The following is a 15,242-nucleotide window of genomic DNA, read 5'->3' on the forward strand; positions in this document are numbered from 1 at the left end:
TCTCTCTTTAAGATAGGCCTGTTCTATTTGGAGAAAGCTTGTATCTTGGCCTAAACTGCAAAACTACAGTCAAGAACTGGGTGAATATATGCCCCCCGTACCCCAAAGAAGACTAAGATTGATGAAGAGGTGGTCTTAGAGACCCCAGCCCCAATTCCCAAGGGGCGTGACTGAGGGTGGATCAGGGCAAAAGCCACAGGGTGGGAAAACCTCGAATTGGACAAGCAGTATTATAAATTGTAACATCTGATACATGGGGTGCGCACGTCTTGTAATCTTATGTCTAGGCATAAATTAAAACCCCTTTCCTTATTTTGCCTTCCAAACTAAATTGTCTCAGGGTCTTTTTTCCCCTGAATTTTCTTTTAAGCATCAAAAGACAGCCTCTTCAAAGCGCGAGACTCTAGCCCAATGCGCAAGAAAATGAGAGGTAAGGCACAGGCCTCTTGGCCAATCACATTATTCATCCCTGATGTGGAATAGTAAAAAAGGGACTTGATGCACTACCAATGAGGACAAGAAAATCATTGTTCAGGCATACAGCAATAGAAATAGAAAAGCCACACCCTTTCTGAATAATCTTATACAATTTGCAAAGTATGGGACTTGTGTTGAATGAAGCAAAAAGTGAATCAATTTGTGCTCTTGTGGTGCTGAAGGGTAACTGTATGTGCTGAAGGGTATCAGGAGCATAGCTTTCAGATTCACACACACAATAATTCACTGTACTTGGCTCTTGAGGCACAACTGGGATATTGCATCTGGCTTTAAAATCATCAGTTCTAGGGCTGAATATACTATAACAAGTCTAATGGAGAAGCTTTAAATATGTTGGGGGCTAGAAAACACATTACACAGGAAGAAGATCAGAGAGCTGGACTGTTTAGCCTGGAGAACAGAAAGATAAGGGGAGATTTAGCTGGGAATTTCAGCTACATGAAAGAAGGTTACAAAGAAGAGGAACTCAGATGCTTAAGAGTGACATGCATGAGGCAATAACACAGGCTTAAGAAAGGGAAATTTTCACCACAAAAATCCAACCCAACCCAACCCAAACCAAGAACAAACAAAAAAACCAGAAACAAAAACATTTTGAGGTCTCATGTTTTGAAAGTATTTTGACTGGCAAGATCCTAAACAACCTGAGTTACATTTTACTATTTGATCAGATGATATCCAGAGGTTCCAGCATCATTATTGACTCTAACTAGTTTAGGATAGTACTGAACAAAAAAGGATGACTGAGCAAAGAATTAACAAACTGTACAACATATTTTTTTGCAGATAGTTTATAAAGCTGGTTTGGGAGTTAATGAGTTAATAGCATTCAAGAAAAGAACTGTTTAGTTTGGGGATTTTTCAATGTATTTTTCATATTTATTCCATATAAGTGACAAATAAACTCTTTCACGGTGTGGGGCTCAGTGGAGGCAGATTCAGTGTGGCAGAATTATTTTGGGAGGTATTTGCATTCTAAATGGACTGTTTTCTGGAGAACAGTATTAGGATTTCATGTGTATGCAACAGAAGCTGGAAGATCAGAAAAGAGGTAGAAGGAAAAATTATTTCCTTCTAGCTAGACAGTCTGAACCATTATCTAATCAGGACATTTTGAGTTGCAGCTGAAGAAGTCATTTGGAGAATGCTGGAATTTACTTAGGTCTTATTCTACTGTACCGAGCTGAAATAGTAGTAATATGAAAATATTTTGTATTTCTATTAGTCTGCACTTTATAGTTAATATTTGCAGAAGAAAATGTGTATAATTTTTTACATCTCTTGAAAAAATAATTTAATTTCTATCAGACAATAGAGGAATAGTAGGCAGCTTTATCATTAGAAAATTTTTATTCTCTTGTATGATTATGGAGTCATTTCACTTGCACATATACATCATCACAACTGAGAGATCACAAATTGACATCTACAAACTGGAAAACAGAGCAAGAATTATGCTAAAAATCTCTCTACCTGCCAGATCTTGGAAAGCAATAGGGAGACTGAAAATATAGGATCTGGCCAAACAGGCTTGATTCAATTTCATGCTGCAAAGGTTTAAATGCTCCCTTAGTTGATTTGCACCCATCAATTGATATCCATTCAGTTGTAGGTACCCAACCACCTTGACACAGGTTTGTGTACAAACTGGTGTTAGGTTGCACAGTGAAAAGACAGAGTTCCCTTCCAGCTGCTTTGTTCATGCATGGGTTTTCTCTTTGTTATAGTTTGTCAGAGGGACAGCAATAGTTAAGGAATGAAGATGACAGCATTCCCTATAAAGGAGGCTACCCTATGGGAAAGAGATGCTAACAAATGGAAAATGTGAGACACCACTTATTTAGAAAGCATCTGCATGCCAAGGATCAGTGCGATATAATCCCCAGTGTTCAGACAGAACTCTGTTTCTGCTGTTGTTTTAGAGAGATATCAAGCTATGGAAGAAGATGGAAAGCAAGGAGAACATAAATTATAATCCAAATTGCACGTGCAGGATTATGCCAGCCCAAGCCACGTTCAGTTATTTAATTTGTATAAGATCCCCATCAGCACATGAATAAACTATAGATGGTACTACAAGTTTCCTGGACAGAAAAGATTCATACACATGACCAGAGAGTTTGACAGTTGTGCATGGGCAAATATTCCTCTTGGTTCACAACATGATAGCCTTTCCAAATAATTAGATGCAGGAGTGCACTGAACGGATGTGTGAGTTATATTTATTTTCCAATAAGTCATGAAAAAAAGCTTCAGTTCAAGTCTGCATTGGTTCTGTAAAAATACAGACAGTTTTCACCTGTGGATAGACCACGTTTTTTGGATTTCCATAAGGCTTTGGGTGACATATATTTGGATCACAATGAACAATTTGGGTACAGAAAGAGGAGAGTTTCACTCAGAGATTACAGGTTGAGATCTAGAAAAGGGGCCATCTTTTTACATGTGCTGGAATTTTTCTTGCACACAAGTGAAGCTGAAAGTACTTTACTTATTACCCATCATCTCAAATCCCACAATATTTCATTGATATGTACTAACTATTCTCATCCAAAACTAGACCTAGACAGTGAATCTGTTCTTATGGTATGTTATGCTCAACATTTAATGATTCGTAGCTGACAGTGACTGAAGGCCACTGAAAGAAAAATGATTGTAGTGTGTGTGCACAGAATATTCCAAAGATGGTTACTGTAGAACGTTGCTTGGATTTCAACACCAGAAAAAAAATGAACTGTATGATTTCAATCCAATCATATTTAAAGGCACAGGGAAGAGGTGTCTAAATCGGCTTAGCTTCTGAACCAGCTTGCCTTTAGTAATGGGAGCATTACTTTCTCCAAGCATATCTGAACAGATATGTGATGGTTTCAGTCTAGGCCTTCCTGGAAACCAGCTTGTAACCAGGAAGGAACTAGGAAGGTGACCAAGGAAGTATTCCATGCTATTCCTTTACGTAACCCAGGGTATAAATAAGGCATTGATAAGAGAGTTCGCCCTCTTTCCTCTCCGGCGAGGTTCGAGAACGGTGGGTCCCTGTTTCGGTTGGGCTTATCTGGAGCCGAGGCCTACAGTGACTGCCGTTATCTGCCACGCGTGAGGGGAGAGCCAAGGACCGTGTCTGGCCATCCTGCCTGTTCGAAGGGAAGTGGTGAGATTCTTGCTAGTTTGCCTTCGACTGGCTGTTTGACTTGTTCGGTCCTTGCCCCTTTTTGTCCTTCTCCTTTTTTTTCCTCCCCCCCCCCCCCCCCCCCCCCTTTCCCCCCTGGTGTGTGGTATTCCCCTTTCGTGTATCTGTCTTATATATAAATATACATATATATATATATACATATTTTTTTTTTTTTTTGCTATAGCTTTGGCTGCTTGGTTTTTCTTCTTTTCCCTCTCTGGGAGGCGGGTCCTTGTTGTCAAGTTTCGGGGGACTTGGCAGGAAGCCAGCTCGAAACTTGTACAACATTTTTGGTGTCAGAAGTGGGATATTTTGGTTAAGTTTGGCTTGTTTTGATAAACATTTTCCAGGAAGACAGCTAAGCTCGGTGTTGTTTTGCAAGCCAATCTATTGTTTTGGGAACAGGTCTGGGAACACTGCCAGAGTCTGGGAAAACAGCCAAGGAAACTTTGTTTATATAAAACAAAAGTTTGTTTTGGGATCAAGAAGAAATAATAACAAAAAGCAATGGCTATTTCATTAATTTGTCTTATAATTCTAGCCGTCTTTACACCTGTGTTAGGCTACTCTATAGGGAGACGTCCAGACCTTGAGGATGGATGGAACGAATTGCTTCCATCCTTTAATTTTGACATCGAAGGTTTGGTAAAGGAGATCCCCATGGTTAAAATCGGCTCTAATTACTATATAAATCTTATTGCAACAGTACTGTCATTGATAAAGGTACTGGAAGTGCTCCTTAAACTTGGAAGAATGGGGTTCCGTTGCTCTCCCTCTTGTAGGAAAGATCACACCTCAAAGGGATTCGCTGGAACTTTGGAAAGGGCTGCAGACAGGCCAGTCCCCGGGTGGCATGGAGCTTGGGGAGATTTCGGTAGATTAGTAGGACGTGTGTCACCCCCCATTAATTGGGAGTTCACACCAGAACAAATGTTTGATTCTGGTGAGATGGCCCACTGTTTGGCAGAAGGGTGTTTTTCCTACAAAGATCCGAATATGCAATTCTCCGCTTTGTGCTGGGGCCTGGCTAATGCTTATCGAGCTGCCATAGACCACCTTCAGAGGGCTAAGGTCGACACAGAGACCCAAACCACGCCACTTGAAACCAGTGATGTCCCTATTAGGTCCACAGAAGTTGGGGTCCAAACACAACTTGAAGTCAATGACATTTCTACTAAGTCCACTAGAACCGGGACTCAAGCTAAGAACCGGAAGATCATCATTGCCCCTATAAAGAAGAAGACGACGTGGGTAAGGGAGATCGAGGAACTTACGGACCCATCTCCGCAACCAGAACGCACAGAAGAAAGAGAAGAAGAAGAAGAAGGAACAGAGGATGTAGTGAACGAAGGAGCGGCAGCAATGGGAGAAGGAGCAACAGCAAGTGATGAAGGCGCGACTGCGAGAGAGGAAGAAGTGGTTGTGACTGAGGAAGGAGCGATTGGAAGAGAAGAAGCAGCTACCAGAGAGGAAGAAACGGCTACACGGGAAGGAGTACGTCCAAAAGAACTAGGGGCACGCCCAAAGGAATACAGAACAGCACCAAGAGAAAAGAAAGCAACAGCACAAATGGCCGGTGGTATATTGTCGCTTGATGATTTATATCCTGACTACAAATTCAGTGTTACAAAGGACGCAAAGAAGGAGCCAAAGCATCCCCCTCAATTGGAGGGGGAATTATCTCTACCCCTCCAGACCCAACCTTCTCTTGGAGGTGTGGATGATTGGAAGAAGCCCTTATCTTGGCACCCGAGAGACTACTCGCTACCTCCACCGGCTGGGTATCGTGAACGACGTAGAAGTCCATCTCCACGGCGTGAACGACGTAGAAGTTCATCTCCGCGGCGTGAACGACGTAGAAGTTCATCTCCGCGGCGTGAACGACGTAGGAGTCCGTCCCCACGGTATGAACGGCGTAGAAGTCCATCTCCACGCCATGAACAACATAGAAGCTTATCCCCATGGCATGCCCAGTCTCCATCTCCACGTGAGAGATACAGGGAGGAGGCAGGAGCGGTTCCACGTAAGAGCGGAAGAGTAAAGAGGGAGGTAGAAAAGATTCTACGTGGGAGAGATGGACAAGAAATAATGCGAGAAAGCGAAATTATACAATCACTGACCACAAGAGAGCTTAGAGATTTACGGAGAGATTATATGCGCTTGCCTGGTGAACAAATCCTCGCCTGGCTGGTGCGATGCTGGGACAAGGGAGCTGATAGTCACATAATTGAAGGTGATGAAGCACGACAACTGGGATCCATTGCCCGAGACCCTAAGATAGAACAAGAAATGGGAAGGGAGAAAACGGCATCCAGTCTTTGGCTCCGAATTCTTCATGCTGTGAGGGCGAAATACCCGTTTAAGGAGTCCCTCAAGAGTTCTTCGAGAAGGTGGAGGACTGCGGAAGAAGGCATCCAATACCTGCGGGAATTGGCCATGCAGGAAATTGTCTACTCTGATCCAGAATATTATGACATCCAAGTTCCCGAGAATGTTCCTTGCACACAACCAATGTGGAAGAAGGTAATTCAAGGTGCCCCTAAACCATATAGGTATTGCTTGATAACCGCATATCATCCAAAGATGGATGAACCAAGTGTGGACACCATGTGTGCTTGGATGAGGAGCATAGAGGAAAATCTGGAAGACCCCTTCGACCCTCTATACCGACACCCCTATGATAGGGAAAGAATGGAGAGAGATTATGAATATTCCAGATATGAGGACGACCTTAGAGAAAGAGAGGACAGAAGGTATAGAGATTACCAGGAAGGCCTGGTGGTAATACCACTTATTTTTAAGGTATTCTGATTATTTTCATTATAAGGTTCTGCTTTCAGTTGTTCTGAATGTCAATAAACTTCATCTTTTTGGGTATATGTTTTTCTATTGCAAGTGATTGTCTCAGATTGATTTTCTTTGTTCTTTTTTTTTTTCTTTTTTTTTCAGCTTTAATGTTATATAAATCAGTTCATTTATTTCTGAGAATAAAGGCAGAAACTAATAAATTATTTACCAATATGAAATAATTGCCAGACTTTTTTTTAGAAACATCACAAAGATCACAAGCATAACATTTTGGTGCAAGTATATACAAATTGGTTAGGAGTGGCCCTTTTTTGAAAGACAATCCTTTAGTTTTCTATATGAAAATCTCCTCTGTTAGAAGATTTTCAAGAAAAAAATTTAAAGATTATTAGTAACTATTGCCTCTTATATCTTTACCTATGTAGAACATAGGTGTAGTATAAAGGTGGGCTTCCTTTTCAATTTGCAGCTCCATGACATTGTTAAATAGCACTTGTAGATTGTTGATGGTATTCTTCTAGAGATGTGACAGCAAGAAACTGTGCAGTTCAACTGAAATACGGTCCATTACAGATCAGAGAGGGTAAATGGGAGAATATAAAGGAAATAAAAGTGTGGATTTCACATTGAAACAGGCAGTATGAGAAGAAAATTAAATCCAAGCTTGAGTTTCAACAACTAGCTAGGCATAGAGACTAAGGATAAAGATGGCAAGATTGTGAACAGCCAGAGAGATTATTTTTTCACAGGTAACTTTCCATTTAGTATAAAACATACTGATCAAAAGAAGTGCCAAGTATTCTGCAAATAAAGTTACGCCAAATAAGATTAAATCTGCAACTGCCTATAACTGCCTGGATGTTAGAGGGAGAGAGGGAGCATGATAAAACCCATAAAGTTTCACTTGGGGTACCTAAGAGGCAAAATATCTGGGCATTGAGAAAGAAGGAACATACTTTCTGTTCTCACAAGACACTAGTGCTAATCTCCACAGTCCCTGTCATTGGTAGACTTTAACAATCCTGTTTATATGTATGGCAGGAGGAAACTGTGGGGACAGATTAGGATTAAGTAAGAGTCAATAGGAAAGTGAAATGTTTAATTCACCCCACATTTAAGCCAGGATCATCTGATAGATCAGACCATATTGTCCAGGCTATCCAGGTGGGCCTGGAAAACTCCCAAGAAAGCATATTTCACAACCTGACAGGTCAGCCTGCTCCAAATGCTTGACTCTGTTAAGAGTGGAAAAAAAAATCCTTTATATTCAAACTTGACTTCAAATTATGACTTTTTTGTCATACTTTTACATACTAAGTGATTAAAGAACAGAAACATTTTAGAGCCATAAGCTACAGCTGGAAAATTTCAAGTGTCTAAGGAAAACATATATTTAAAGCAGAATTTAGTTTATTGGTCTCGTATTGCATGTACATATTATCTATCTAGATGACAGCTATGCTGTCTATATGTAATCTCCAGTACCTTATTTGCTATAATAAATAATGGTTTGAAACAAAATTAGGCTATTTTTATAATAATATATGAGAGGGGGAAAACACTATAGTCTTTGTAACTCCTTAAAATCAGGAAAATCTTTCATTATGTATCAATAAGATGGTATAGAACTTGAATAAATCATAATTCCATTGTGGAATAACATCCTATCCCAAGAAAAAAACCTCTTGCACAAGTGAGAGAAATTCATTTGACCTCAGGCAGATGTGAGGCTGTTATGAGGAGTTTTGGATCACGAGCATCAGTTCTTCATGGACAAGGACATCTGCATTTAGCCCTCAACACCTTTTCAATGAAGAATGGTGCATTTAGTAGATCTTGGTTTTACCAACACTCACCACAGATTTTATGATCTTTCGTCCTATTAGGAATATCTCAAAGAAAAATATGCCCTGCCCTCTCCAACACGTACTGGTCAACTGCAATGAACCCCACACTTTATCATAATTAACAGAAAGTAGAAGTCCCTCAGGTTGCAGGAAATTGTTATAAATAGGATAGGTTTACACTTCTGATTAGGAAAAGTAAAACAGAAATTCATAAAATGGAAATTATTAAAGGATTAAATATTGCCATCTCACTGCAAATGGTTTAAATAAATTATTGGTATAGAGGTTCCCCTAGCTGTTTAAAAATAGCAAGAGTATCTCCAGTTATTAATGTTTAATGTTGCTCAGTGAATGAGGGTGGATCTTTGACCCTATTAATGCCTTGTTAGAAATAAGATGGATGTCTAGAATTTCGGGGATCACACAGTTCTATTACAGCAGCTATATAAGAGTACTTAGGCAAGAAGAGTTACAGAATAATTAGCACCATTTAATGCCAGGTCTTTTTACTAGTGGGTTGTAAACAAAAAAAAAAAATTGAGTAGTCTTTGTATGCATGCATACGTGGCTGTGCATGTATGTCCATCCATATAATATAGCAGAGGTTTAAAGAACACCACCATACAAACCTGACAAAAGGTCAGTAGAGGGTATTCATTTTCAAGACAATACTAAGAGGGACTACTACTTGTTATGTATTGGAAAAGAAGTAATGGCCTCCTTGTTGAAGGATCTTGTAACTTGCTCCCAGGTGTCACTTTTTACACTGCGCCTGAGCTACTAAATACCTAATTCTATGAACTTGGGTATAAACAGCAAAATCCCAACTGAGGCCTACGACACAGGCAAGTTTTTTCACATTTTCTACACATTGTGGTACCAAGACTTTTGCAAAAGCACCTGCAAAACAGGTAGTGATAGAAAGAGAACCAGAAAAAAAATATTCTTTCCTTGATCCTGTACATTTCTTGTGTTTGATTCTCCTAATACCTTTGAAAGAAAAGGCTCTGAGCTGGAGGGTAGTATGCAAAACATATTAATTAGTAGACAAACAGATAAATAAACAACAAATAAGTAGACAATAGACATTATCTGAGAAAAGAAGAAAAGGAATTCTGTCAAATTATCATTCTGTGAGATTTATCTTTTGATTGAAGTGTAGTTCCTAAAGTGGCTTGATAAATAGAATTGTATCAAGCTGTGGAAAAAAGCAGACCTGTTTCATAGTTGCTACTTTAGACTTTGAACTATAACTGTAACCTTTGTACTGCTTTACATTTTGGATTCAGGGTTACAATTGCTCATATCTTTGTGCTTTTATGTCCGTCCTGTCCTGCCAGGGGATCCTTTCATTGTTTTACCTTTAGATCTGATATATAAGTATGTGAGTAGTCATGTGAAATTATGTGATAATACAGATAAGTGTTTGTGCTACTGAAGAGAATTACTAAACCAGAGATAAAAGCAACTAATTTCTGTTGTTATTTTCTCTCCCTTTTTTTTTATTTTATTTTAATAAAATAAACTCACCAGTACTCACCAGGAAAGTAAGAATATGTGACTTGCAGAGTTTCAAAAGTTTTCTGACATTTCCTCAGTGTCTTCTCTCCACTCCTGACCCAGTTCCCAGGATATGTAGTACTCCTAGGATGCATCTACATCACATAGTGGCATAGAATTCCCTCAGCAAGCCTAGACTTTGGTGTAAAACCAACTGGAAGAAATAGAACTATCCTGACTACCAATTCAGAAGATGCTTCTTATTTTCCTAATTATGGAGTGTGCTGCAAGTGTTGATCCCCAACTTGATCAGCATGGGGAAGTGCACGTCCTCAGATTTTAAAAATGAACACAAATCCTAGCTTCATATTTTGTCCTGCTCCCTACTCATTATAATGATAGTCATAAAAAAATAGAAAACATGAAGGAATTACTTTCCTGTTAAGTGTGGTACAATTTTTGTGTGATTAATTATGTGACAAAGTAAGAATAGCCCCCAAAAAATGTTAACATAAAGTTACAAAGTGAGTATGATAAATGCTTTTTTACGTGGGGCTTATTTCTTATTTTTTAAGTTACTGGAATGAGGTAACATTCATTTATCTTTGGACAGGTATAAAAAGTACATCAAAAAGTTACGTGCAGAGGCTTACAAAATTTCTGTGCATCTGCATATCTCTCCAGCATTGCAATTCAACAAGTAATTAATACTTTTGATAAAGTAATTGGTTGAAGGGTTAATAGCTTCTGTTACTGAGAGAATATCTAATGTTGCTTTTAAACCATAAATGAAGAAACATAGTTAACTATCACAAATTACATTGCCCAATGCTTTTCTTATTTTCATTATATTTTATGTACTTTCAACCATAATACAGCGATGAGAGGTTTTATTTTTACAAGATATTAATATTTATGTACTTTCATTATTGCCACAAAGCCAACATCTTTTCAACGGTCAGATGAGGTTGTCTCCAAATTGTAGAGCTACAACATTAGTTCATTTATTATTAATAAAGCTCATAAATACCCATGCCATCCACAATAGCCTTAAGCAATTTTACTTGAACATAATCTGAATTCTTTTTTTCCTCGGGGAGTTCTATTTTCTGGTATATAATTAGGTGTCATCATCTGTGTCTGGAAGAACTCTACTCCACCCTATTTCTTACAATAAATGACAGATATCATAGCCTACAGCTAGTAAAATATTTGACTAACTAGAAAACAAAAACAAGCAATAGGGAGAGGTTATTATTTTCGACAAAAATATAACTAGGTTACTAATAAACCTCTTTCTGCTTTCTACAAAATTTTAAAGACTGTTCTAGAAAGAGATAGGGTGCAGCAAAAAGCCCATAGAAAAATTAAAGTCATTGCAAGGAAGAATGTAGTAAGTGACCTTGAAAAATATTTGATCTGTGAATTATACTACCTCTTGTATGTATACTACCTCTTGAATGGATAAATGAACAGATTCATGGATAGTTAGAGAAAATATTATCCTCAGCTCCTAATTTGGAGGTTTGTAATCCTCTGCAATGAGAGCAAACTACAGACTCCCAGAAAGAAGGAAATTTTCACTGGGGCTGTTTTTCCTGAATATACAAAGTTCTGAAGTGAAGAGTGAAGATATTTCATCATTTTTTGTTGACTGACCTGTTTATACATAAAGGAGACAGAGCAAGGTCGGCCACACAGTAGATTCAAGACTTTATACAGCAACTTAAGTAAGCTATCATACCTGTGAGTCTGTCTCCTAAGCTGTAGAAACTTTAAAAAGTTTAACTTCAAATCCAGACTCATTATTTTTGCCCTCTAAACACTTCCTCGTTTCTTGAAAGTGTTCTCTTTAAATTTATGAGCTATGAATTAATAGTACAATGGACTGTTAACATGGAAAATTTTAGGTTATTTCCTAATTTTATATTTAAAAATACATACACTGTAGCTAAGACAGGAACAAATGTTTGTCGTACACAGAAAAATTTAAGTCAGACAGGATGAGAATAAAAATGGCTAAGATTAGAATTGAGGGAGTAATTCTATCTTGACAAGGTGCTAAAAGGAATAGATCACTGTGATAAGTCGACCTTGGCTGGACACCAGGTGCCCACCAAGGTGCTCTATTACTCCTTCTTCTCAGCTGAACAGGGAGAGAAAATAAGATGGAAAACAACTCATAGGTTTAGATAAGGCAGTTTACTAAAGCAAAGGCAAGAGGTTATGCATACATAGGCAGAGAAAGAAAAATAAATTTTACTCTCTACTTCCAATCAGTAAGTGATGTCTGGACACTGCCCAGGAAGCAGGGCTTCAACATGCAGAGCAGTTGCTCTGGAAGGCAAACATCATAAATAACGAATGCCCGCCTTTCCTCCTCCTTTCCTTAGCTTTTGTACCTGAGCTGATATCATAGGGTATGGAATATTCCTTTGGTCAGTTTGGGTCAGGTGGCCTACCTGTGCCCCCTCACAGGATCTTGTCAATCCCCAGACTAACAATGGGGGGCGGAATGTTGGGGAGACAATACTAAAGTTGTGCCAGCACTGCTCAGCAGTAGCCAAAACACTGGTGTACTACCAACACCTCTCTAGCTACCAATGCAGAGAACAGCACTGTGAGACTGCCATGGGGAAAACGAACTTCATCTCAACTAGACCCAATACAACTACATACAATTTTGATAATTCAAAATAATATTTAAAATCAAATAGATTCCTGGAAGGAAAAGAGGTAACAAGCTCAGCAGTGGAATGACTTTTAACCCTGACATTGAAATAAAAATACAAGCAGTTTACTTCCAAAGTCATCCTGAAGCCTTTAAGTACTTGAGATGAATGTACATAGTCTCTTAAAGTCGTAATTAAAATAGAGAAAAATAAATGTCCTTTTACAAGGAAATTTGACTTACTTTTGCTCATGTAACAATGAAAATTTACATTTATTTAAGCTAAAAATCACTGTCAAAAAATTTCTCCAAGTTAGAAGAGAAAAGCAAGTAGGTGAATGGCAAATGCTTTTAAAAGCCAAAAGCTGATTGGTATTTCAGAATTCAGAATTCATCTCTATGGCCCTGGTCCTACTGATGTTGATTTTTCTTTCAGTGGGACCCTATGAACATATTTCTTGAGTTGCTTGGAGGTTGAGGTTCAAAATTAAATGTGTTTGCTTTCTGATATTTTGATATAAAACTATTTTGATACTAAAAAAGAAATAAATAAACAAAACCCCAACTTGTGAAAGAATGACAAATCAACTATACCTATATGTAGGTTTTGTCCAATCGTATTTTCAAAAAATCAAGATGTCATGCAGATGAAGGAAAAGGAACCTACTGAAATAAAAAATAACTGAAAAAAGATGTGTCTGACATTGACTGGAGTTGCTGAAGAAGCTCTTAAGCAAAAAATAAATAAATTGCTTCTGTTACTGAGATTAAAAAAAGGAAGATATTTTAGATAGTCCCTTCACAGTCTGCAGTCTTTTGTGCACAACTATAATTGTTACTGTATTTCCCTTGTAAAAAAGTATTCAGTGGCAGAAACTTTAATTAAGAGAATCAATAATATTATTAGCTGTGTTTCCTTGGAAAGGATAAGATCTTAAAACTAAGACCTTAAAAGAATTTGGATTAGCCTTTAATTTAAACAAAGAACTGTATCCATCTATTTTCATAGGATCATATAATCATAGAACTGCAGGTTGAAAGGAATATCCAGGATCATCTGGTCCAACCTTTCTTGGCAAAATCATGCTCAAGACAAGATAGTCAAGCCCCCTGTCCAGTCGAATCCTAAGTGTCCAATGTTGGGAAATCCACCTCTTCCCTGGAATGATAATTTCAATGGCTGATTGCTCTCATTATGTAAAATTTTCCTCTTGTGTACCATTGGAATATCCCCAGGAGCAACTTCTAACCATTACAAAAGGGGAGTCTCCATTTTCTCTGTAGCCATCCTTTAAATACTGGAACATGATGACAAGGTCTCCCCTTAGCCTTCTTTTCTCAAAGAAACAAACCCAGACCTCTCAGCCTTTCCTCACATTGCAGGCTTCCCTGTCCTTTAATCATCTTTGTGGCCCTTCTCTGGACCCTCTCCAGCCTGTCCACATCCATTTTTTGTACAGTGGGGACTAAAACAGTATTCTAGGTGTGACCTGACAAGCGCTAAGTAGAGTGAGATAATGATGTTTTTATCTCTGCTGGTGATGTCCCTGTTAATGCAAACCAGCAACCTGTTGCCTTTCTTTGCCACAGCAACACACTGTTCACTCATATCGAGCTTGTTGTCCACCAGCTCCTCTAGGTCCCTTTCCACAAATCTTCTCCCCAGCCACGTAGATCCCAGCCTGTGCTGCACTCATGGATTATTTTTTCCCATGTGGAAGATCTTACATTTGTCCCTGAACTTCATAGGGTTCTTGTTAGCCCATTCTTCCAGTCTACGCAAGTCTTCCTGCAAGGGTGATTCTCCCCTCTGAAGTGTCCACTTCCCTATTCATTTTAATATCATTGGTAAACTTCATCGGGGTACACTTGATCCCATCTTCCAAAACAGTTATGAACATGTTAAACAGCACTGGGCCCAGTACTGATCCCTGGGGGACTGCACTTGTGACAGGTTGCCAGTTTGAAAAGGAGTTGTTTACCACATGGCACACAGACCATTAGATGACAGTGCATCAGTTTCTCTAGGAAGAGGCTGTGGGAGACCTCATTGAAAGCCTTGAAGAAATCCATGTAGACAATGTCCAGCACTTGCCTCACATCACACAAGCAGGTTACTTTGTCATAGAAGGCAATCAGGTTTGTCAAGCACAATTCACCTTTGGTGAATCCATGCTGGCTTTTCACAATTGCATGCTTGTGGCAGCTCCCAGGATGTTTAATTCCATAATTTCTTCAGGGCCTATATTATTAAGATTATTAAGACTTTATATTATATATATTATTAAGATTTTATACTTTTATACTTTTTATACTTTGCCTATATACAATGCTGCATTAGCCTAAAGTACCTTGATAGAAGTGAAATAATGCAGTATAACCCAAAATGTTATTGAAAATTGACTTTGAAATCTGTTGGGCATAGCCATTACTAAATAGAATTCTTCAGGTCACATTTTTTTATTCTGAGAACAGAGGCTCTTAGTGAATCTATTATCCAACATTTTCCTGTGTATGTTCTGTAATTGATAAATTATCAATGAAGTCCTTTTATATGCAAAAAAATCTATTCAAGATTTTTTGAGGTTATTAAGAATCATGTTAAATCATGCCATAGGAATTCAAGAAGCAAAAAGTGTAATAAGTACTCAGAAGACGCGTAAAAAAACCAAAAAATTGAAGACTGATTTAAGCCAGTTTCCCCCACTTATTCAAACATAGAAAACACAATTTAATAAAGCATGTT

Source organism: Pseudopipra pipra, chromosome 4 (genome assembly GCF_036250125.1).
Source record: "Pseudopipra pipra isolate bDixPip1 chromosome 4, bDixPip1.hap1, whole genome shotgun sequence".
NCBI classification, from domain to species: Eukaryota; Metazoa; Chordata; class Aves; order Passeriformes; family Pipridae; genus Pseudopipra; species Pseudopipra pipra.